Consider the following 27,107-nt stretch of genomic DNA (forward strand, 5'->3'; position numbering starts at 1 on the left):
CACCTCAAAATCTGTTCAGAGAAACTAACCAAAGAAGCATATGTTGCCAGATTCGTCTGAGAAACTCTCTGACACCGGTGCCTGAATATAAAATCTGTAAATCTTTCTGTACGTTCTTATTATTATGCTAATATTTAGAACATCATCAGTCATTTACATACACCAAGCACTTAATAATATATCATTAAAAGAGTTAATCCATACACCATGAATATAATGTTTTGGATTCGTATTTGTGTATAAAAGTTAATAAATGCCAAATTTAAACTTCCTGCAATAAAATTTATTTGCTCATGTCAACCACAAGGTGTGTATTGGAGACTATATATCAAATACTAATCAACTGTATTAAACAACCCCACAATTTTTCATGTACCTTTCTAAAAATGTAGTGGTAACTGGGCACAATATAGTCCATCATAAATTCCCTTGTACAGGAAGCCTCTACCTTTTTTAGTTGATAGTTTTAGTCTTTTTATCTAAGATGTTCCAAGGAACTCACAGGAGCAAATTGTGATAGTCATGAATATCTTGCAATTTTACATTCTTTATTCTCTAAAGGCCAATGCTCATCCTCTGCATTCCTTGATGGAATGACTATTGTATTTTATCCAACAGGAAATATAAATATCCCAGACATTTGCCTCTCTCTCATTTTCCATATCAGACCATCAGTTCTCTCAATCTTCCTCTTTAATGTCTCAAATCTTGTTATCTCTCTCCATTCCTATTGCCGTACATGAATTCAGATCTTTATTCTTTGAGCATTTTTACACGGACATCAGTTCCCATTGTCAGTTTTACAAACAGCCAAAGACAGCCTCCGTGAACATTGTCCCTATACCTTCCATACGCACCCATTATTCTACTCTCCTGATTTGGCAATGGTATCAGCATTGTATTTCTAAATCACAAATGTCAAAGGTTAACTTTCCTACTTAAAAGTCTTCATTGTGTTTATGTTAGGGTAAATTCTTTATCATGGAATAAATGATTTGGCCTCTCTCTACCTTGTAACCTCTTCTCCTACCTGTCTTCTGTGTACTATTTCTGTTTAATTTATCTTTAATACTTAACTTTTCTAAGTGTTGCATGCTCCTTTATACTCTCTCATATTTCTTTTTCCCACATATTTCACCTCCTATATTTGATATTTTAAGCACCCATATTTGAGGCACCCATTTTTTGATATTTTATTGCACCCATAGTGATGGGTACAATATTGATATTTTATGCACCCATATTTACTGAAGGCAAGTATCATTTCTGAGGCATACTCTTCCCTAAGTCACTTTCTCTCTATAAACCTGCCAATAGTTGTCTTTGTTACCATGCTGCCCTATATCCAATATTAATTGCACTGACTTGTACCTATTTACTTTTCTTCTTTTTTACTGAACTCAGACACAGGGGTCTTTAATAATTTGCATCTCAGAGTCTAGCATAGTTTCAGCACATTGTTATTACCCAAAATCTATGACTTGAACTGAATTGAACTAAACTGAATAGGAGAGTTTAGAGTTATTAACAATAGCCCAATTCCCATATGGGCAATTTCTCTTTTCTAAACTTGATGTTCAAAAAATGATTTTAGTCTTTAGCATACCTCTTCTGAGACCCATTGAAGCAGAAGAGAAAACAGTCATAAATGAGAGTCCCAAATTTTCTCACTAGGCTGAAGACTCCATTCTTCTCATTCAACAGGTTGGTCATATTTTAACTCTGAAGTAGAGGTGGGTCTCTGTACACTTCAGACATCAGTAATTTCATCATCCAGATGACATCACCCAGATGACAATCATCCAGACCAATGACATCATCCAGAGTCAACAATGTTAGAAAAGATGTAAAACTTACTGCAATGGAGATGTTGTTCATTTGTGTGTCTGTTTATTTTTTCCCAAGAAGCCTTAATATCTACTCTCGTCATTCCTTCAGGTTCTTGGAGGAAGGCTCATATGGAGATCCATGTTTCAGTTAGGAAAATATTCGGAGGTGTTTTCCCTATACTACTAACCTCAGGTAAACTGCCTGAATGTTGTTAAATTCATTGGCTACAATAATTCACATAAAAAATAGAGTCCTATTCTTTGAGAGGAATACATAATATAGTGTTAGAATAAAGCTTCATCTTTGCATATGGCAGTACACTACTACAAATGTTTTTTCAAATGATGAGTTCTTTATATTGCAATGAAAACTAGTTCCTCTTTATATACATCACTTTTTACATAAGCACAAGGGGATCATATAGATGGAAAGTCATGATTAGAAGTGCTTAGAAATAAAAAGAACTAGAACAAATAAGGATGTTTCACAGCAACCAGAATCTTTAAAGAATCTTCAAATTAGACAACAAGGTATAAACACACACACAAGAAGAAATTAGCTTTCCACCTATAAATGGGAAGATTTGGTTTGATAAGAAAATAAGAAACAATGTTCTTCTACTTTAATGTGTTTATCAAATTTTCTTTACATCTCTTATGCATAAACCTATTCTTTTCTGAAAGATTAAAAGATCATAAAAGTAGAGAATAGGTTTATGTTTATGTTTATTGATGGTGGTGGCCAGAGTCAGGAGGTAGGTGGTGGGAGAAATGGGGAGATTTTTGTCAAGGGATACAACATTTCACTTATGCAAGATGAATAAATTCTGGAGATCTAATATACAAGTGACTAGAGTTAATGATATTCTATTGCATCCTTGAAATTTGCTAAGAGGGTAGATCTTAAGTCTTAAGTGTTCTCACAAAAAAGGAAAGAAAGAAAAAGAAAAAGGTAACTATGTGAAGTGATGGTTATGTTGATTAGTTTGTTGTTTGTTGTGATGATTATTTCACAATGTATATGCATATCAAATCAAGTTGTAGATCTTAAATACATACAATTTTTAATTGTCAATTACATCTTAATAGATCTGGGGAGGGAAAAAAAAAAAGAAAGGTAAATGAAGCCAAGTAAACCCACTGCCAGTCTTGGAAAATCAATTCAAGACATGTGACCAAAAGTAGGCATGCCTCTAGATTTTATCTTTTGCTGCTTTTTCTTTTCTAATCATTCTTATCCTCTGTTTAGAAACTCAGCTTTGTAGATTTGTCAATACTATCCACGTTAATCTTCCTCAGACCGAACACTTTTCTGAGCTTCAGCATCAAATACTAATTCTCTGCCTGACATCTGCTGTTTCTATATCCTATCACCAATGTTCAATATAATCTATTTTAAAGAAAACAGTAATAATCATACTCAACAAATCTGAGCTAATATTAAGTAACTTTGAAAGTAATTTAATTTTCATATTCAAAATGTGTGGAAATGAGAGATTCTCTCTTTGACCAAACTTTAGTGAGGCTCCTCGGAGCTCTCTTCTCAACTGGGCATAAACTTTGGCTTGTGACAACTGCAAACACTCAGCACAAATGATTTCATTGACCCCTGAAACTAAAGACTTGAACAAACACTAGCATGATTTCTACCAGTTCAAGGCTGTGTCCCAGGGATGACCCAGATCCTGGCTGGGAGAGCTCAAGGCTGCCAAAAGAATTTACTGTTTGTTCCAACCCAAACTGCAGATATATAACCAAGCAAAACCTGACTTAACTCACAGTTCTCAAAAATCAGCCACTTCCCAGCTTTTGTAATTTTCCACTCCCCTGACTGCCCAAGAACCCACTCAACCCTCCTCTCTAATTTCTCTCTTCCTTTAAAATTCCCAGGCATCTCTGCCTAGAGTTAAGCTGAGCTCAATTTATACTGAAGTTTCTCTCCCCTCCTTCAGTAGCCTGTAAAAAATCTGTCTTGTCATCATTAGCAAAAGTATGACTCTGTTTCTCTTTCACAGAAGTAGTTGCTCCAGAACAAATTGTCAAGGCACTGGGTCAGAGATCTAGTTCCTTCTATTTTGTCCCCCGACTATGCATGGCTTCTAATCCTCAAACCCCTCATAGTACAAGATGTCTGCTACAATATGGGTACATCCAAACCAATTAGAAAGAGGAGAGAAAGGAAGAAAAAACCATGCTCTTTATTTTTTTAAAGTTTTTTTTTTAAATTTTTATGTATTTATTTGACAGAGATCACACGTAGGCAGGGAGACAGGCAGAGATAGAGGAGGAAGCAGGCTCTCTGCTGAGCAGAGAGCCCAATGCGGGGCTCAATCCCAGGACCCTGGGATCATGACCTGAGCCAAAGGCAGAGGCTTCAACCCACTGAGCCACCCACGAGCCCCCATGCCCTTTATTTTTTAAAATATTTATTTATTTATTTGAGAGAGAGAGAGAGAAAGGGTGGAGAGCATAGAGGCAGAAGCAGACTCCTGCTGAGTAAAGAGCCCAATGAAGAGCTTGATCCCAGGATCCTGAGATCATGACCCCAGCCAAAGGCAGATACTTAATCAACTGAGCCATTCACGCGCCCTAAAACTTGGGCTTTAAAGACAATTGTTGGCAGCTGCTTGTACTACCTCTGTTGATACAGTCACTTAACTGCCACAAAGATGGAGATATGTCGTCTATTCTTGACAACCATGTGCTCCGCAAAAATTAAGGCGCTAGATTATTATTGAAAAAAGAACTACTAGTGGAATACAGCTAGCATACTCCATTAACCGCTTCCAAAACTACTTCTCTTTAAACATTTCTTTTAGTGGTCAGAGTCAAAAATTGACACCTCCTTCCTTTTTAGCCTGTAAATAAAATTGAAACCATATTTTCTCTTCAATGAAATATGGTGTTTAATTAGATAATCTCTAAGATCCCTTTCAGATATCCCACAGAACCCAATAACGTTTGTCAAGATCTATCAAATTCTTTTAATGGTGTATTTTCTATCGACCATATAATTGAAAAATAAGTCCTACAGAATACTAAGGAGAGCTCCCGATATGTATTTATTAAAATGTGGTTGAAAAAGCCCTAAACCAGAATTATTAAGCTTTGGAGAGATATTGCTGCCTATCAAGGAAGTAGGGGAGGAAACTGGCATAATGACAACAAACCTCAGAAAAATCCCAAACTGTGAGCTTGGGTTTAGTTTGTAGAGATGAGTTCATTCAGAGCAGACAGTTCTGGAAAATAGGAAGTTCCTGAATCAGGAAATAGATTTTCTGAAATTGGATCATTCTCTTAATGTTGAAACAATTTTACTTATCAAAATATGTTGCTTCTAATATAATAATTTTGATTTAATAATTTGATTATATTTTATTTTGAATTAGTGCCTGAGTATTTATCAGTGGTTCTCTCCCCTTTTTTAAAAATATGATATACTTTTGGTGTAAAAGGAAATGGATTTTTTTCTCTACATTCTAGAAAAAATTTACACATGAATGATCTGTTTGTTGCTGATATGTAGAATTTGACCTGAAAGTATCAGAGTCCAGATTTTTATGGCAATATTTTTTAAAGAAATATTTTGATTTCTTCCTTGATAACTTGATAAGATTTTGAACCACTTCTTGAGTCTATTATGATCTAAAAGCCGAGAGAATCATCCATTTATGTAGGTTTTTAAGTATATTATTATGTTTTCAAAAACCTACAATTATATTTCACTTCTCTTATATAATATTACATGTCAATATTTTTCTCTTCTCAGTATTGCGAATTTTATATGTACTTTACATATCAAATAATCATATTTTGGATATATCTAGTTGAACTTCACTTGTCTTTTAAATTTATTACTTATATTTTTATCTGTATCAATTACTTTTGTCTTACTTCAGGTTTATTTTTAATCTTTTTTATGATTTCTTGAATAAAATTTTCAGTTCATTTACTGTAACATTTTTTATTTAATAAATAAGAAAGTCAAGCTATGCTTTTGCCTCAGAGTATAACTTTAACCATATGCCTGGTCATAATATGACAAAGTTAATTTCCCTCTAAACTAATATAACAAAGTCAGACAAAGTTGTGTCATATTATTTTAAAGTTATTTTTATTTTCTAGTCTCTAATTTCACTTTTGACTTCCTCTTTGACCCATCAGTTATACAGGAAAAAGTAGAAATTTTTTAATAAAGTTTTTAAGTGAAACTTTTTTTCTCGCCTTAGACCTACCCCCCCCCTCGTTCCTTAGGTAATATGTCTTCTAAAATATCATTGAGAATGCTTTTTTCCCCCCTTAAGTTTCTTAGGGTAAGTATATTAAAAAGTTTTTGTTACTGTTCTTCACAGAATTAAATATATATATTTTCTGACTTGAAATGGATTTTGTCCAAGATTTTATAGGTTACACTTCAAACATTTTAGTGTAAATCATAGAGATATGGCAAGATTTGATAATATCCAAACATTTTTATTATGACAGACACTCTAGTAAGTCATCAGTTGTTGGAAAGGGCTTGAATTTGGATACAGCTTGCAGAAGAAAAGTTTATGAGGTACTTTTTCTGTGTAACAGATGTCTTAAAATCTGCTCCTTTAAACCACAGCTGATTGTAATTCTTTCTGCTCCTGATGGAGTCATAAATTTCTCTCAATACATCATCCTGCCTTATTAAAAAAAAAAAAAAAAAAAAAAACTTTCAAATTGTGCTGTGAATGTAAAAGGTGAGGTCCGTAGAGTGTGGTGTAGACGGAAATATAAAAACACAGAAATAATTAAAATGTTTAGCCCAATAAACAGAGACTCTTGAAATGTAAGAGAGCAGAGAAGGGAAGTGAGGGAAGTCAGCTGAAAAGGGAGGAGAGAAGGAACAAGGAATGTAAAATGTTTTATGAGAAACATCAGCCCCTGAAAAATATAGAATAGCCTTAGAATTTTTAAAAGCAGGGGCGTCAAATGCTTCACCTTGAAAACTATCCTGTTGTATATTTCTGTCATACAACTGCTTTCAGTTTCACCACAGCTTCATTAAAGTCAGCTACCTGCTGATTTTGAGTGGCACTATCAGGAAATCAAAGATGTCAATCCATATTCTTCCTTTGGGTTATAAAACAGTGAAAGAGATGTGTGGTCTAAAATTCACAGACACAGGAGAGCAGAATCAGAGGTGACCATCTGAGCTTGCATTTCTAGGAATTCATGCAATTCATATTGCCAAGCAAGAGCATAGAATTCACATAAATTTTAAATAAATTTCATGAATTCTTACTGATAGGACTATACTTTCTAAGGTTCTACCTTGTCAATATCCCTGCCCTACTTGACATGCATCCATGTCAATAAAAGTGTAGAGGGAAATTAAGGAGGCAAGCAAGTTCAATGCCAAGAGCTATTATACTTCTCAAAGCCTATATAAGGTTGAAGCTGCCCCCTTACCTACCACTCAATGATTGACCCTTGCTTCCAACTCCTGACTGCCACCTCTCATCAAAGGGCCAAGATGCGTTAAGATAGGCAATCAAAACTTTTTCTGTATGTTCAATCCTGCAGACTCTGGGTAAAATTTCCTTTGCATGTGCTGAATGTAGACAACCCACTTCTGTTTCTCAGTATCCAGTCTCCTTAACAATATATGTTGCAGGAAAATCTGCCAAGTTCCTGGCTCATGGGTGTCAACCTTCCGTATTTTATGGAGTTGACAGAGTTTGTTTGCTATTTTAATATTTCTTTAAATCTTCAGAGAAAAACTTTTGAGTGCACACCCTAAATCACTGTTGGAAAAAGAAAGTTGTATTTTTTTTAATAAAAATGTTTATTTATTTATTTGACAGACAGAGATCACAAGTAGGCAGAGAGGCAAGCAGAGAGAGAGGCTCCCCACTCAGCAAAAAGCCTGATGCAGGGCTTGACCCCAGGACCCTGGGGATCGTGACCTGAGCTGAAGGCAGAGGCTTTAACCCACTGAGTCACCCAAGTGCCCCATGTATTTTTTTTCTGAAGAAGGATGACATCTACCTAGCCTTGCTCTTGGTCACTCACGCGTGACACCTCTCACATTCCTCTTTTTCTTTCCAACACACCATCAAGTGACTCATTCAAGGGTCCAGCCTCATGCTCAGAATTTGTCAGTAGACACCCACCTAGTTTTCTGAGCACTAGTCTCTCATTCTTGAGTCTTGTCACAAACATAATGCTCTTTAATTGCTTCATAAATTTGTTTCCTGCTCAAATGGCATTGATACTGTCCATGAGATTATAGCCTTGGTACTTGGTAATATTTTCATTTTAGTTACAAGTGGAAATAACCATACCAAAGAAACCTATGACCCAAGGGCTAATCTAGACAACCAGTGCAGTGTGTGCATGAAATTATAATCCCAGATGAAAGAGGTCTGCAGAAATCCAGTCATTAGACTACAGTCAAGAGATCATGGTGAAAGGGAGTGCGCTGATTTAGGCAGAACATAAGTGTCTAGCTCAAATAAAATCTGACTCCACCTTTATAAAAATATTTGGTTACTAACATATTTAAAACCTCACAGTTTCCCCTTCCTTTTGTGCACACATCTGGACAAATTAAGAAATCTCCTTTGCTCCCACTTTTGGCATTTGTGTGAGTTTCAAACTACAAAAACCCTCCCCAGTATGGAAACTTTCAGCCCAGCCACACCCCTGAACCACCAAAAAATCCCAAGCAGTCTTCCTTCCTTTCTGTTTCAAACCATTGTCAGCCAGTTTTTGAAGGGCTGCAAAGCTGTCTCCACAGAGCCTCACTATGTAATTACTTACACAAATCTCTTTCTACTTTTTTTGGTGTGTGTGTGTGTGTGAGACATCATCAGTCTTGACATTTGAACCTATTTGGGGGTGTGGGGTCCATCCCGTTTCTACAGCATGGTCACAGCATCAATAAAAAGGTAATATCCTGGGCCACAGCAGAGAGTAAAGCAACAATGAACAACACTCAGAAAGGCCATACTGACACATTGATTCATGCATTCATTTAGTTCACTGCATACTGAACACCACCAGTACAGGCTAGCAAGCATCATTACAAGGAGGTTTAGCAGTTATTTGGCCTAATCAGAGCTAAGAAAGACTCTGGAATTAGAGAGGCTGGTCTTGTTGCCTAAACTTACCACTTGTTTTCCTGGCAATAATAAATGTTTAATAAATATAACCTAGTAGAATTGATAGTACTACCAGTGATTTCCTTCTTTAATTCTCACTCTTACTTAAAAGGAAAGAATCATTTTTTTTCCATTTTTGCCTACAGATTCAAGGAACTTAGGAAGAAACCCAGCTTCCACAGGACAGGAGTTCCCTTGGAGGGAGTGGGACAACAGTAAACTTACAAATACAAGTCAACAGGGATGTTGAAGAAGCTGGGAGCATATTGGGTCGATGAGTGTCAATGTCTTCCTCTTTTTTTCTGAAAAAAATGAAAGAGAAAAATCAAAGTAGAAGTATAAAATGTACTAGAATATAAAATGTAAATAGCTGCCCTTTTCTTCGATCTGATCTTACATCAGTCCCAGGGCCACTTCTACTTAAATAATGGAAATAGCACCTCTTACCCATGCTGGTAATTGAGAATGTTGGTTTACGGCTTTCATTTCTTACAAATATGAATGTTATTTTTTTTTCTTATATCACTGTATCTGAGGTTCAGCTCTGAGAATTCTCTCAATTCTCTCTACATGACGACTACGGACCAATTTTCATACAAGACGTTTTTTGTATTCACATCTGCACTTGCACCACTGTTCTCTCCCCACCCCCAACCCAAGTTCAAAACACCCTTTCTTCAAAACTTTCAGTTTGTGGAGAAAGTATTCCAGGCTTATTGTAAAAGGTGGGCTTTTGCTATCCATGCCATTCATCAGGGAAAAAAATACTAAATTTTTCTCAACTTGAAGTTGCTCTAAGATCCCTAACTAAATTAGTTATAATCTTGACCATGCTTAAAAAATCATCTGTATCAGTGTATAAAGAAATACATTTTTTAAAGATTTTATTTACTTAGTTATTTGTCGAAGAGAGAGCACAAGCAGGGAGAGCAGCAGGCAGAGCAGGCAGAGGGAGAAGCAGGCTTTCCACTGAGCCAGGCAGGAGCCCAATGTGGGACCCTATCCCAGGACCCTGGGATCATGACCTCAGCCAAAGGCAGGCACTTAATTAACCAACTGAGCCACCCAGGCATCTCAAGAAATAAATTTATTTCACTTTCATTAGTGCAAATATGAGTTCCTTAGCAAGTGTCTGCATAGCTTTGCCCTCTATAGTTTTCACACTGTTTTCATATGTATTACTCAGTGATGTTTAAGAATATCTCTGTCTCTCTCTCTCTCTCTCTCTCTCTTTCTCTCTCCCTGCAATGCGTGTTTTTGGGCCAATGCTTAATGGTGCCTCCTTCTGAAGCCAATGTCATGTTCATCACACTTTACACATTCCTGTTCCGTTACATGAAACACCCCTCATTTTACCTCAAGGACTTCAGCTCCTGACTCCCACCTTTTCTCCCTAGCCTATCACTGTCCTCCACGGTGATACCAGTCATTGAGGTGATGTCCCTTCTAACTTCTCAACAATCCCACTAGTTCCTATCTGTGTGGAGGTTCTATCTCAACATTTTTCTCACCAGAAGTTTCCTATATCTGAGCTTTCACAAACTCAAGATTTGTTCTCTGATGATCTCTTAAGGCTTACTGCTCAGTTATCCATCACTCACTTATTTATTTATTCAATAAAATGGCTTCCTCCCATGTTCTATGGATACAGTTGATGCCATTGAATCTGCCCTTCCTATTCATTATTTCTTCTATTCCTGGCCCAGTCCTAAACTCCAAAACTTCCTGTAAGAACTTAATTATACAATGAAACACTAAAAACATCTCCTTGGTGGAGAATCTTTTATGTCTCTCTCTCTCTCTCTCTGATTTTGTAGAGTCCAAGACCAAGATCCTTAAGGGAAAAATCTAAAAAAGAAAGCACCCGCTCTTAGTATACAAGAATATTTGAGAATGTTAACATTTTGGTGACATCTTTAGGGAGACGTTAATAAAATACTTTACAGTATTTTATCAATATATTCAAAAAGTCCACATGCAACATGTAAATTAACTGGTGACATGATTATAGTAACATAATTTCCAAAATCAAGGGAAATGGAAGATGTAATTTGTCACTTACTGCATAATGGGAGAAATGGAAGTTTGATCATAGTAAGTACATCTAGTTAGGGGTTCTCAGTCCTAACTATACATTATTACCTGAAGAACATTTTAAAAATGCCAATGCCCGGACCCCACAACAGATCAGTTAAAACACGGTTTCTATAGATTTTAATTTGCCCAGGTGACAATATGACTTATCCAGGTGAAAGCTCAATCTTACAAGGTTAAGTGTTACCTAACTCTGATAGTAGAGCTTTCTGAAAACCACTGGAAGCCACAGCAGTGTTAAGGGTCCACATTTCTACTTGCCATTTCCTGAGATTTAATTTTATCCAGATGGCTTCCTAATTAGTTTGTTTTACTTGAGGTTGGTTGAAAAATCTCACTCATTCAAAATGAACCCAAAATGTACTGTGCATTTTAATCACTGTGGTGATTTTAGCTTAAATATAGCTTTTTATAATACAGCATGGAGAACATATAGAACTTCTTGTTAATGTAGAATACTTGGTGGACATTAAAGTATTGGCTACCAACTGCAGCTGTTCTTGCAAAATTGTGTTTTTTATTGGTTATTAGCTAATATATTCAGAGATGGCTGTAACTATGTTGCTTTCAAAGAAACATTTTCACTTGAGCGTGTTGCTTTTTTATATTCCTGTTTTAAGTTAAAATTTACTTATTGCAGAGGGGTTGGAATGGGTGATGTGCCTTGCAGATCAAAACTTAATTAGTGATTTGATCCATATGTACAATCCCATCTGCTTACAAACAAGACGGATGAAGAGCCTGGGAGTGACTGTTGCACAGAATGTTATCTTGTTAGAGTAAGATGATCCATTTTGTAAAAAGTAATAGCAGTATGGTTTGGTAATAGTCACCGGTAGGTCGAGTTACACCATAGGCATTGCCAGGTCCTACCTCCACATTTCCATGGGCCATAGAACCAAACAGAACTGACACTTGAGCATGACACAGAGTAATGGCACAGACTACGTTAAATACACAGTAACAACGCATGTCCTTGGAACCATACAGCATAGTTTCTTAGTAATCACTGACAGCAGTAGCAAATGCATGTCCTTTATATCTGGTAATTTAATAGAAGTGGTGAAACTGGGGGTGTGCTTGTTGTTCTTAAAGGTCAAATGTGTTGGAAAATAAATACTGAGCCTTTTATACAGTAAAATAGATTTTTATGATAGGAGCAAAGAAACTCAAGAACTGCATGAAATATACAGAATCATACAAGTGGAGATCTAGCAGACCTTCAATCTACCTGGCCTCCCTGTGTGAAGTAATCACTGACAAGTGATTAAGACATGGTGAAATGATTTTTCATAAAGTAAGGAAAAAATACAGCCTGAGGTATTTTGTTCTGCTTTGTTTTGTTTTGTTTCATTTTGTTTGATTGGAAGAGTCTAAAACAGCTAGACTATAAAAGACTAGGAAATCAACATCAAGCATTGCACAAATCAGAAAATGGAGTTGAATATGCTCTTTAGACCCATGAAGAATCACTGAGGAAAGGGCTTATGTACCCAAAGTTGTGGAATTTGTGAGTCAAATTAACACCCAAGTCAACTAACTCTTAGCCTAGGCATCCCCAGGATATCTTTAAAATTTTCAATCAAGTAATTCATCAATTCAAGGAATTCATCATTTGTTTAATCTTGATACTGTAGCTTGCAAATTTGACTAAAAGAAATCTGTCAAAATCTTCATATACAAATGAAACATTTTGGGATTTTAACTTATCTGAATTATGTGCAAAAATTCAGGAGCTGATAGAGCAAGGACTTACACCCAACTTGTCCACTGAAGTAGTTACATGGATGAGGCTGGAACAGATAATACAAAATTTACTTCTGTCTTCTTTTTCTTTCGTCTATGCCAAAGTATCCAGTTAAAACTCATTTGGTATTTTCTTATAATTTGCTAGAATGTAATATTTCTCTTACAGAAGTATTCAATACTCACATTTGTTTACAGTAATTTAACTGTGGAAGATTTTTATCCATTTAGCCAAATATTCATCTGGAAAATGGAAAAATAACACATAATTGGGTTTAAGATACTATCTATAGAGAAACCAGTTTATGTTACAAAAACCACCATCAATCAAAGAATGTTATTATTATAATCATGAACAATTATATACAGCTCTGGAAGAAACTGCAAGTGGCCATAATAAATTCAGAATTTAAAAAAATCCAATCTTCTTACTATTACATTAAAATACAAAGTATCTTGTTATATGACCGTAGGTTGTCTTTTCTTCAAACTATATTATCCTCTAACACTAGACTTGGAAGAAACTTCAGAAGTAATGTATTTCCAGGGATTTCCTACTACTTAGTGATTAGAAAAATACTTTCTTTTGATTAAACCTTGGGCAAAAATCCACTACATAAACTGCTTTGAATTGCTTAGGTTGAGAGAGCTTTCCAGTAGCTCCCTCTTTTTTCCACACTCAGTAATATCTCAGTTAATTCTAAAAAAAAATCTCCAAAACGTCCTCAAAGAGTGAGAAACACTGATCCAGCCCAGTCCTCTTATTTTACATGCCCAATGCTTTCAAAGATGGTGAATAGTAGAAAATGCCATGTGGAGTAAAGGATTAACTTTGCCCAAAGGGAGATGTGATTTTTGCCCATGGTTCCCGGGAGGTAATCTCTCAGCCCTTTGAACATCACTTGCTCAACAAGAGTGGCTTTGTTTGCCTGGCAGCTTTGGGACATAATAGATTGTCAATGTTAATAAGGTGATTTAGGGTGAGGGGGCTTGGAACCCTTGACAGCTCATCCTCTGAAGAAGCAGCAGACTAAGGACAACCATGCAAATGGTCACTCATATGCACATGACCATGCCCTGATAAAAACTCTGTACACCAAAGCTGGAGTGACCTTCTTGTATTGGCAATACTTCATGTATATTTTCACATGTGATTGCTGGAGAAGTAGGTGTGGTTTATACTACACTGTATGGAGAGAACAAGTGGAAGCCCATGCTTAGTAACTCTGGGATGCTGCTTCTTTGTTCTTCTCCTTTGGCTGAAATTTTAGCCAATATCCTTTTGGTGTAACAAACCATAACCATGAGTGTAGTGGCTTTTCCAAGTTCTGTGACTCCTTCTGGCAAATTTTTAAACCTTAGAGTGGTCTCAGGAACTCCTGAATATTTTAGGCTGTTACTACCTTGACTTCTTTGGTCCATTTCTCTTTTTATTATGCACAACCACACAATCCATTTTCAATTTAGTCTAATGGAGGATAGCCATTATAATAGCAATGCTCTATGCACTCTCCTCTTCATTAGTGGCAAGGATTATAGCAGTGCTAAACTTATGAATAAGATTTAAAGTATATTCTATACTTCTTGTTTAATAATATTATAAATAGTGAATTCTGTTACACTGAGAAGAAATTTAACAAATAAATAATATTATATAGACAAGGGGTCATAAATATAAACTAAGAATTAAACTTTCAATTTTTTCTAATAAGGCTTATATAGATTTTTAAAATTCATTTCATTTTACTAAATATTTTCACATATTTATTTCATTTATTTCCCTCAGACCTCTGTGTGGTAGGAAATTATTATTATAGACATTGTAACATATGACCTAAAATTTCAAGTGGTGTTCCTACTAGTGGGAAAGGCTTTCTACCCTGCTATTTTCCGATTAGCAGCCTAGTTATACCATCCCACCCAAACCCAAAACATCCCCAACCCCCATCTTCAATGGTTCTTTTGCAACCTGATAGGTTTTACCTCCTAACTGCCTATCAAATTATACAAACAAGCCAATCACATCCTCCCATAAGAACCTGGGTCAACCCATCCTTGTGTTACTACAAAGCCTGATCCCCACAGCTCTTTCTGGTTCATGTTGCAATGTGGCCCTTCCATGGGCTAAGAATATATGTGACTAATAAACTGTTGCCAATCTCATAAATCCAGTGTTAGGCACTGTATATTTGAATACCTTGTACCACTTACAGCAAAGATTCCTCTACCAGTGGTGTGAGTAGGAAGCAGTCAGAACACCATTATATAGATCAGTGAAACCAAACCCATCTTTCATGATATACCTATATAAAATAAGACTTTCTAATCATATAACACTTAAATTGTCAACATTTCTCCACCTACTGAATCCAGATTGTTATTTCAATGGTATTGCATCCCAGGTGGAATGATTATAAAAGCTCCATGTTAAAAAAATAAATAAGAAGAAACTGTTCTAGCACCAGACCAAAGTTGAATTTGGCATTAGGACCATAGCTTCAGTTTCCTCCTTTCTTCCAGGCCAGAAGATTGCAAGAACTTCCTTGGCAACCCTGATAGCAACAGGCTCAGAAAATAGATTAATTTTATTCAGTGCTGGGGTTTTATGAAGTGGGTCTGAAACAGTTCCTTGTAGGTCATTTAACTTTTTTTCAATTTCGTGGTCACATAGCCTTGTAGCTACAATAGTGTTCAAAAAGAGGACATTGAGTAGACAAGTCTGTGGGCATTATGTGGCCTCAAGGCAGGCAGAGGGCTTATATTTGTTAAGCTTATCTGGACACTAATTTCTAAGATTTCATTACAGCTTACTGTGAACCCAATGGATCTGTTTGGGGAAGTCCTTACATAGTCTATTTCTAAATGATGAAGATACTTAGTGAACATTCCACTGCTTCCTTTTAAAAGTAAGGAAAAAAAGACAAAATCCAGAGCTATTATGAGAATTGCATGGTGCTGAAAATAGACTGGAATTTTCACTTAGGCAGCTTAGGGATCATATTTACTTCTGTCTCCTAATAACTTTGCATCCTTAGGCGAGTTACTTTACTCTTAATTTCATCATTTGAAAATTGAGAACAATTATCTTGGAAAGAAGTTTAGCAAACTTAATATATATAATTTTTTATGTTTAGACTTTATTTCACAACGCAGAGTACTAACCACTATACGATCACGGCGCAAAACCTATGCAATTGTATGTGTGGAATTTTAATTTCTAAGGAATAAAATTAAAATAACCTGAAGTTTTAGATTATTTATTATTACTTTTTGTTATTTATTATTTTTATGTATCTTGTGGGCTAACACATAGATAAAGATTATAGAAAATGAGAGTCACATGTGGCATTAAAAAGAAGATTTGGGTAATTTGCTTTGAATAACTTGAGGAAATTATGTAACAGCAAAATAACCATACCTGCTTAGAAGAAGTATAACTTGAAAAGTTGATCGCTTTGCTTTTTAAAAATTTGCCAGTACCATCTCTTAATTGTGTTTGGCATAATTTGTTTATTCATATATTCCCAGAAAATCACATATGGATTTGCATCATACCTGCTGAAATAATAGTCTGGCAATTCTATATAGTAACCTGACATCATATATGATAAAATAATGATATCATCTGCAGAGTTTGTGAAAAGCTGCAAATGGATTAAGCATTAGCATTCAGGGTTATGAACAGGAGGAGCACAAACTATCTGGTGAATAAGAATGTTTAATATACAGTAACAGGCTTTCTAGAGAAAGGAAATTTTAGGATCGGATTTCTGCTATCTCAAATTTTGAAGAGTAACTTAAGAAGCATGAGGGGTATTTTAATTTTACTTTATTGCCTCAGTCAAGAGAGACCGAAAACCAAATCCAGTTCATGTTTAGATTGTCTTTCCCCAAATTTCTGACTTAAAATGCCCGTTTTTGCCCTGTCCTCATTCAGTATTGACATGCAAATCTCACAGCTGATATAATATTGTTTTTCTCCCATTCCACAAAAAAAATACATCTAGAAGAAATAAAATCTTTATTATACAAACATATGCCAAAGGGAAAGAGTAAATATTTAAGTAAGTAATACTTAAATATTCAGTAAATATTTAGGTATTTAAATATTAAGTCAGGGAGGTTTATTTTTTACCTTTTTTTTTACATAATTCCATTATAGTCTCTGCATACAGACAATGTATATAATCACCAGATTTACTGTTGGTTTAGGCATGTTGTAAACTGAATGAAAACAGAGATATAAATCATTTCCATTTTTCCATTTTAAAGTGTATATGTCACTTTTAAAATCCAAAAGTTTTACTTCAAGTTGTTTTCTTTCTTCAAATTCTAAAAAACCAGAGAAGTTAGACTCATCTGCACTTGAGCTGTTTGCCTCAACCATTAAAAACATTGTTTTTGAAAATTACTTCATGTTTTAGGGATATTCCTGAAGCTTTTTCATCAATCTGCATGATTATCTCTGGTCTAAACATGCAGAAACTAGTGTTTTACTAAATATTTATATATTTTGTAAAATGATTCTCTTTTAAAAATGATAAAAACAGAAGCAAATAATACATTATATGCTGATAAAAAATAAAATAAAAAAAACAAGAAAAAATGATAAAAACAGCATAAGCAAATGATCAAACTTCAAACATCACAATGCTTTATGTCAGTATAAAAGAACCCTCCCACTTCCAGGAGTATTTTATTCTCTCTCCAAGAGGCAACACAACAAAGAGTTTCTTGAATGGTATAAAAAATGTGCATGTGTTTGTACTTGTATCCATGCATGTGCACTTTTTACTTGCAAAAAATCAAAACATACTCTGCTCATAGGTTTAACTTATTTTTTATAGATATTAGCAAACTGGTTGCCAAAAAACATACACTAATTAACACCTCTATAAACAGCACACAGGGCATGCATCTTCTTCCCTCTCATTCAGAACTATTTATGTTGAAATGTGTTTATACGTGTCAGTTGTTAAGTTAAATATTTTAAAAGTCACAATTACATAATTATGAGAGTTCAACTCATTCTATAGGTTTGTAGCCATTTATAGTTATTCTTACCTATTTTTTATGTTGGGTTTGTGGCATTTTTTTTATTAGTTTGTACATTCTCTATATATTAAAATAATTAAATGTTTGCCTGCCATATAAGTTACATTCTGCAAGTGTTGTGTGGCTTTTAATTTCAGGTTTGTTAAATGTTTGATATCCATAAGTTGTATATTTTGATTTGTACAAACATATTGGTATTTTTTTAATGCCTTCTACATTTTGGGTCTTAGTGATCTACAGGCTGATGGTTACACAATGTATGGTTTATCTATAGCAAAATCTCTTCTCTGAGGTCTGACATAGCTGACCTGTAATTGAACTTTTGGGTTCAAAAGTTCAATTTTGAACTTATGGGTTCATATATACTTAATATATGTTACCAAAGCTAATTTACTATTCCTCCCTAATCAGTTTCCCCCTGCATTGTCTTTCTCATCACATCATGATCTCATCACCCAAGCCAGAAATAATAGAAATAATCCTAAAATACCCAATTTCCCTTTTTACCCTGTTGAACCTGCCTACACATCCATCCATACACACACACACACACACACACACACACCCATGTCTGATGGCCATCCAGTACATACCAATGTAGCTTAAGTGATTGTTGAAATAAAGAATCCTTTTCTACTGACGGGTGAATACCCACATTCTTCAGTCTCCCAGATCCTCTATCACCTGAGCCATCCCAGCCTCTCCTCTGGATCCACTCGTATCTTTTCTGTATCAGTAGCTAGTGTCATAACGTGCAAGCAAGGGGCCACCACCACCACACTCCAGTGCATCAACTCTAATTGGTCTGTGCCTACGCCATACCGGGTGTTATGAGTTTTGATTATCACTGCTGTACAAGTCATACATACACACATGTGGAAGACTGCCTCGGCCAGTGGAAGGTGAGAAGACATGGTACACTTCGCATCCCAGCGGAAACTTCAAAGGGGAATCGCGAGATTCTGTCAGCTTTTGTGCTTCTGTCCTTTCTTGCTTCTGAAGAGGAGAGGCGAAGGATGAGATATGAAGAAAAGTATAGCTGGAAGGTTCTGAGACTAAAGGAAGGCTGTATTTAGTACATATGTGGAGGACAAGAATAGGAATTGAGGAAGATCACATCCCCTCTGCGTTGTCATGGCTATGGGACCTAGAATGGAAGACGCATGGACTAGAACTGCAGTCTGAAGGCAAACCATAACTGATTTCTTGTGCAGCAAAGCTAGAGATACATCTAGCAATATAAATATAACTGTAACGCTTTCCCTATTTACACATATAGGCATAAAAATATATGTGTACACAGGTATATATCTGATTCTTTTCTAAAATGATTAGCACAATGCCTTAAAAATAGTCTATAAAATCATGTATCCCAGTTAATACTGTCTGTCTTATCTCAGACCTTCATCACCTTCTTTCTGGATATTGCAATGTACTGTTTGATAGTGGGTCTGTCTCTAGTTTTATCCCCCTCCAATACATTCCTTATGCTCCTACCAGAGTCATCATACTAAACCACAAATACTTATAGTTACAATTGCTTTACTCTGTCCTAGCTACAGGAAAGATCTAACTCATCCCTTCAATGATATCACAGAATTTAGGGATGCCATAACAGGCCAAGATTTAATATGCCTCTGTCTCTTTGAATATTTTCTTTCCCCATGCTCTTCATCTCACCTAAATGTAACTACCTTGAGGGTAAACCTATGTTGAGAACACTCTAAATTCTCAGTAGATATATGTTTCATTAACAAAAAAGTTATTTCTCATCTTCCTTAAGACCCATATCTAGTGTTTTTGTGTCTGTGAATATATTGCTGGTGGACCCATTGCTCTCTAAGTATAGCCACTGTGCTGGTGCCTACCTGGTGTAATCCCTCAGGCAGGATCCTGTCGCCGGTTCTCACTGTCTCACTGCATCTATATGCCCAATACAGCTTTCCCTTTAGGTGGGGGAAGTAGGTCCTTTTCAGCTGCTCTTGTCTTCATGTCTTCTGCTATCTTATGGGACATGCTAGCCTGTATCTTCATTATGCACTCCTCTGCTGGCTCATCCGTGGATTAGCAACTGTCTGCTTCTCATTTCCAGAAAAACAACTCTTCCTTAAATCTATGTCTTTTTCTAAATACTGTCTATGTTCTCCCTGCCCTTCTTAACTCAAACTTCTCAGAATAACACAATCTGTTATCTGTCTTCACATTCCACATTTCCTAGTCTCTTCTGCTTCCCTCAAAATGTAACTCGTGTTTCCAGAATGCTACTGAAATTGATAAAACCATGATCACCAATAAAACACTAATCAGCCATTTGTCAGCTTTTATCTAATTGAACATATTGGTGTAACTGAAACTGATGAGGTGGGTAAATTCTCTATGACCTAGGCTCCTCTGGTCCTCCATACACTTCCTTACTCCCACACACACTCCTCCCACTCACCAACCCTTTCATTCCTTCTGCAAGAGTTCTCCTTCTTCCCATTCCTCATGTACTGGTGATTGTCCCAGGGCTAACCCCACTCCCAGTGCTCTTTCTCTGGTCATACCCTCCTAGGTGATTCCATCCACCTTTAGATTTCATGATTGTAAACCTCATGCCTGCTGATGTACTCCACCACCTGTTGAAAGTCTTCACCAAACCTCAAATTTGGAACCTACCCAAACTGAAATAGTCCATCTTCAACTGGCTGCTCTTCAATCAGATTACATCTTTATTAGTGACATTATTATCCACCCAGCTTTAACTTTTCACCTTCAAAAACTTCTCCCATCCAACTGGTAAACCAAAGAACCTCCTCAGTATTTTTCAAACCAGCCCTTCTCTCGTCATCCCTGGAACTTGGTTTGACCTTGTACGATGACTGTGTTTCTCTAGGAGCCACATTCCCTCCTCTACACTAGCCATTAACCTGGCTTTTCTGAAACAAAACATGTGATAACATTACTTCCTCCCTTAAGAACTTTAAATAGTTCCTCACTTTTATAGATTAGATTTTAAGATCTACAAAACAACCTATTTCCCCTACATGAGCCAGACTCTTCACATCTCTAGCCTCATTTCTGCTTCCTTGTTGGTGAATAACTTTCCCAAAAACAAAAATGCTTGTAACTCCTCCCACATTCCATGTATTTCTATGCCTCTGCCTTTACTTAGGTGGTACATCAGGTCTTGAAAGTTCTTCTCCTTCCTCTTCCTTCTGGTATCATTAAGAAAATTTTCTTTGACTCTTTCCTATACAAGGATAAGTTCCCCTTATCTTTTCTCTCATAAGACCTCAGGCATGTCTCTATTATTAATATATTTGATACATGATTTAATTTTTTATTTTTTGTCTATCTTTCCCTATAGACTGTTTAGTTACTTGATGTTATAAACTGTGTCTTATCTGTCTTTCTATTACAACATATGATATATGGGGTAAATTCCAAAATATTAAATAAAGAATCAAATAATTAATTAAAAATTCAAGGAATAAATGAATGAAATGGATGAGTGACTAGATGTCACAATTATTATATCATATTTCAATTTCTGATGTATATACTGTCGTGCTTTCCATCTTCTAAATTCCTAAATGACTAGAATTTTAACTTTTACCAAAATACCTAAATCAGTGTCTTAGAGCAATAAGTACTTAAATGTTTATTTAAAGACTGGATGAATGAATGTTGGGAAAATTAAACGTTAAATGAAGAGCTGACAAATGAGAGTTAACAGCTAAAAACAAGACTTCAAACAGTGAATTATACATTTTAGGTAATTCTTAGGGCTGTTTTATTTTCTATATAAATTCCTTTATAATTTTCTTTTTCTCAGTGAGCTTAAAGAATACAGACATTATGTCTATTGTGGGTAGTTATTTAGCTCATGTAAGCCAAGAAAATAGCATTCAGTAGCCTATTAAAATGTATGGAAGATTGTGTGTATGTTTCTTAAACAAATAATTAGAATGTAAGGTAAATCTGACACCACACTGTTTTATTTTGTGAGAAGTTTAAAATTTATCAACATTTTAAGGCAAAACCCTTTATTGCAGTTAAGATTTAGTTTCAAGCAAGGAGATTTACATGCTTCTGAACCATTAAAGAAAATTAGTTTCTATTTCAAGCAGTTTAAGAAAAGGTAGGGTAAATAGCATAACCCAAGAGATTAATTTAGAAGTCTTGTTCAGGCCATGAAATAAATATAGATCAAAGACCTCAGTACTTAAGAAGGGAGTCATGGTGCCAAATGCAAGCAGATAGGGGATATTCTGCTATCGAAAAGACTCTAGATAAGGATGCAAACATGCATTTAAAAATTCAGGCTGGGATCTGGAGTAAATGTCCCCACTGGCCCTTTGAAGATAGGCCCAGTTGAGGAAAGGCATTTCCTGAAAGAGATATGGCAAAGGAGGCCCTGGCATGATTCTCCACAGTTAATAGTCTCTGATGTAAGTTGAAACAACATTGGTTAGTAGAGTAAGCAGTAGTCCTACAAACACAGAGAAAATCAATGTGGTGTATTCCTCAAATAAGTTCTTTGCTAGAATGAAAAAAAAAGTTTTATCATTCTCCACTTTATGAGGCATCTATTAAATAAGATGATTCGCCATTAGAGTAAATATTTATAAGTTATCCAGATAAATGTATAGCTATAACTGTAGAATTAGAAAAGTTAAATTCCCTCCCTGTTACAGAACCTCATGGAAAATTAAGTTATTTTGCTTCAGTAGGAAAGTCCTGACTCCATAACTGTCCCAGATAGAGAAGGTTATTTCCTCAAGACAAACTGAGTTAACCAAGTCTTGACAAAAAAAACTTTTCGTCAAGAAGAGCCAAGGTGGTATGTTAGATAAACAGTGCTGTGTCAAATCTGAAAGATGATTCAAAGATTTTCCACTTATTAAAAGCTTCCACATCTGTGAAGAGAACAGCCATGTCTATCTCATTTAACCTGACCTCTTAGAGCATTTGGAACACAAGAATTCAAAAGCCATCAGTTGGTTGAGTAAGTAAATAGATAAATAAATGACTATATCAAAATGAAAATGAAAAAGGTACATCAAGACTTGTTATTGGGGGATGGGGAAACAGAAAAAAATCAGTACTAGAAAACTGGTTCATTACTGAGGTCATAAAAAAATGTTCAATCCTCTAATTTTCTTTTCAGATCAAGGGCAAGATAGGTTGCTGGGTTGGTCATTCCCATTTGGAGAGCTATACAGCAAAAAATGAAAATAGTTCTAACCAGTGAAGAATTACTGAATAAAATAATAAAATACAAACAACAAAAGACCTATTTTAATCATATGTTTCTTGACATTTTAGATTTAGTATTTGTATTTTGTGGCAGTTTTCAAAATGATCCATCATTAGGCATTGTATCTTGGCAAGTCTATGTTTCCTTGTCAGTGTATTTAATTAATGACTCTACAAGCAATTTATAAAATACATAGGTATTTGAGGCAGTTCTAACATTTGCAGTAGGGTATTTAAATGTATGATGCTATGAATGTAAATACTAAAAATGCTTCCAATAATCCTTCCTTCCCATAACTGGGAGGAAAAGCATATTTTGCCAAGATGCTTTTAGAATAAATTTTATTTCTCTTTACAAAGAATAAACAAACAATAGAAAATTGGAATGGAATGGAATGCTGCATCACATCTCCTTGAACTGTTACTGATTAACGTCATTCCATTCGAGCTCAGATTCACATTGTGTTATCATCATCCCTAAAGTTTCTAAGGTGTGGTCCTTTGATTTTTGGCCCTAGAACTTCTCCAAAATTGGAAGAACCCACTTTGCTCTTATGTAACCATGACTTAGAACATAGGGAAGTTAATACCCCTGTATTCAACCCTCAACCAAAGAAGGAGGTAGTAGATATAGGTTCCAGCCTCCAATCCATCTGGAAGACATTCTGAATAATTCTCAGTTGGTTCTAGTGGAATAGAGCACCTGTTACCCACAGCATTATCTTTATATCAGCCTATTTGCCTTTTCTATCTTGCTTTGCCCTCAGTCTGGATCCTAGTTTCACTTTCCAAAAACACTCTCTGATTGCAAAACTTTCTCAGGCTAGGCTTTCAAACTCAAACTAAGTCATATAAAAACAAAAATATATAGAACTATGGTTAAAATACCTAAAGATAACAAACCCTAATATTTTGGCGGCTGCTTCTTCTTCTTCTTCTTCTTCTTCTTCTTCTTCTTCTTCTTCTTCTTCTTCTTCTTCTCCTTCTTCTTCTTCTTCTCCTCCTCCTCCTCCTCCTCCTCCTCCTCCTCCTCCTCCTCCTCCTCCTCCTCCTCCTTCTTCTTCTTCTTCTTCTTCCTTGAGAGAGAGAGAGAGAGCAGGGGAAGGCACAGAGTTTCCCCCTCTGAGGGAGAGAGAGAATCCAAAGCAAACTCAATGCTCAGCTCAGAGCCCGTCCTGGGGATCTCACAACACCAAGGTCATGACCTGAGCTCAAATCAAGAGTCAGCTGTCTGACTGAGCCACCAAGGCATCCCTTGGCTACTTTTTAAAACTGTGTAATAAATAAAATAGTACGTTAGAAGACACCTGGTTAGCTCAGTCAGTTAAGCAGCTGGCTTCAGCTCAGATCATGATCTCATGTCCTGGGATCAAGCTCCACATTGGGCTCCTTGCTCAGCGGGGAGTCTGCTTCTCCCTCTCCCTCTGCCTGCTGCTCCCCACTGCTTGTACTCTATATCTCTCTCTCTGTCAAATAAATAATTAAAATCTTTTTAAAATACTGTTTTTGAGAACAATTCAAATATTACCAAATTATTTCTTCTGCCCTATTTCTACCAACCCCATACCCAACTATTCTGCCTCCATGGCAGTAAGTCTTATTAAAATTTATATAATTTCTTCTGTCATATTTTCTTTCAATTTTATACATGTAAGTGTATATATACACTTTTCTTGGTTGGTATTAAGAGCATTTACAACTGCACCTTTTCCTGTATATCATTAACTACTTTTCATAAGATATGGAGAGTTACATTTTTTTTCATTTTCAAAATAGTATATAATTGATTTTTCTATTATCTCTTTGACCCACGACATGTCTTCAGTAATTGAGAATAAATAAATAAATAAATAGTGGATGACATGTAATTTTAAATTTTAGAAATATTAAGTGAATCCAACGTAAAATTCTAAGTTATTGCAAATTGGAATTTCAATGAATAAACGACCTGTGTCAAGTGTTCAGGCTACAGATTAATGAGCAATTGCTGTATCATAAACTTCCCCAAAATAGTGACCAAGAACAACAATCATCTCAAGCATCTGTGGTTCGTCTAGGAATTAGCTGATCGAGGCTCAGATTGACGGACAGTTTTGCTTCTCACTGTTCATTTGTAAGTGTTAGAGTATCTCTGCTTCAGATTATGGCAGCTGGGATTACCCTGCTCGACATGTCTCTCATCCTTCTTTAGGAAATGCCAATGTGGGGGCGCTTCGGTGGCTCAGTCAGTTTAGCATCTGCCTTCAGTTCAGGTCTTGATCCCAGAGTCCTGGGATCAAGTCCCCATATCAGGCTTCTTGCTCAGTGGGGAGCCCACTTCTCCCTCTGCCTGCAGCTCCCCATGCTTGTGCTTTCTCTTTCTCTCTGATAAATAAGTAGAACCTAAATAAATAAATAAATAAATAAATAAATAAATAAATAAATAGAAATGCCAGTGTGAATGCTTATTCTATTAGGTATGCTGCCCCCACATGGGTAGAAAACTGGCAACAAAATGACCTAGTACAGAAAGAAATGTTGATTGATCTTAATTACCAGTGTAACTTAGTCTCTATCAATCATCAGTATCATATACTGTCCTTAATATCAGAGAATAATTTTCCTTGTATATTGTTCCTTTTCCAGAAATTTCAATCATATAGTCATTAAATTCATGACAAGCCTGAGAAATTTTTTTGGAAAAAATTTATTAAACAAACATATCTGGGGTTCCTGGGTCACTCAGTGTTAAGCATCTTCCTTCAGCTCAGGTCATGATCCCAGGGTCCTGGGATCGAGCCCCACATCGGGCTCACTGTTCCTCAGGGAGCCTGCTTCTCCTCCTTCTGGTCCACCACGCCCATTCATGTTTTCTCTCTGTCTCTCACTTTAACTCTCACTCTTGTTCTGCTCTTTCAAATATATAAAATCTTCAAACAAACAAACATACAAACAATAAACAACAAGGAGAAATGTTTCTCATGACTGGCATTTTAAAGCCCTCTTAAATGAATAAAAGTTTTATAGGATGGAGTTTTTATACCTACCACCCTTAAGTACCTACAGAAAGCAGTTAAGCATAATCAAGGACCTGATACTTCCTCATGAAGATGAGGTCTTCAAGTCTTGCTTTTTTGGTTATTTTTTATCCTACAAAATCTAAATCATAACTCAAGCCACATCACATTCTTATTCCAATGGAAAAGCATCTTTTACTGATAGTTTCCTTGTAAGCTAACGGATTGTGTAAGGAATTCATTGTTTCTTTCTTCTCTTTCTGTCAAATGCATTTTTAAAGCAGCTGCAGCTATTACAACCCAAGGAAAGTATTCAGTAATTTTGAGCTGAGTGCCATACTGGCTGTCATATCTTGCTTTTGCTAAGCTTTTCTATTCACTGGGTGTGTCTGAATCCTGAAGCTTCTCAGAACCATCATAGCATCATGTTCAAAACGAGAAAAGGCATATATAGTCTATAATATTGTAATAATGTTTTATGGGCACAAATGGTAACTCCATCCCCCTATCAAGATGAGCATAGTACAATGTATACAGCATTGTTGAATCACTGTATTGTATACCTGAAATTAAGGTAACATCGTATGTCAACCATACTTCAATGAAAAGAAACAAGGAAAGGGCAAAATGATACCCATGTATAATGCAAATCTGAAACTAACTGCTCATCACACAACCAAACTTCACAAACTAAAAATGCAGTCACCCACAAGATTGTCCTCATTTTGGACACAACACAGAATCTTGGGGGTTCCCAGACTACTTAAATCTCTGACTAGTCAGCTACAAATTTGGGGATTCCCATTATATCCTCTGGTTTACTGATTTGCTAGAATAACTCACAGGACTCACAAAATGCTATACAGTTGACCTCCAGACATTGTGGGCATTAAGGGCACTGACCCCTTACACAGTACAAAATCCACTTGTAATTTTTGACTCTCCCAAAACTTAACTGCTAATAACCTAAGGATGACTGAAGCCTTACCAATAACATAAGCAGTCAACCAACA

The sequence above is a fragment of the Mustela nivalis genome, assembly GCF_964662115.1.
Source record: "Mustela nivalis genome assembly, chromosome: 2".
Taxonomy (NCBI): domain Eukaryota; kingdom Metazoa; phylum Chordata; class Mammalia; order Carnivora; family Mustelidae; genus Mustela; species Mustela nivalis.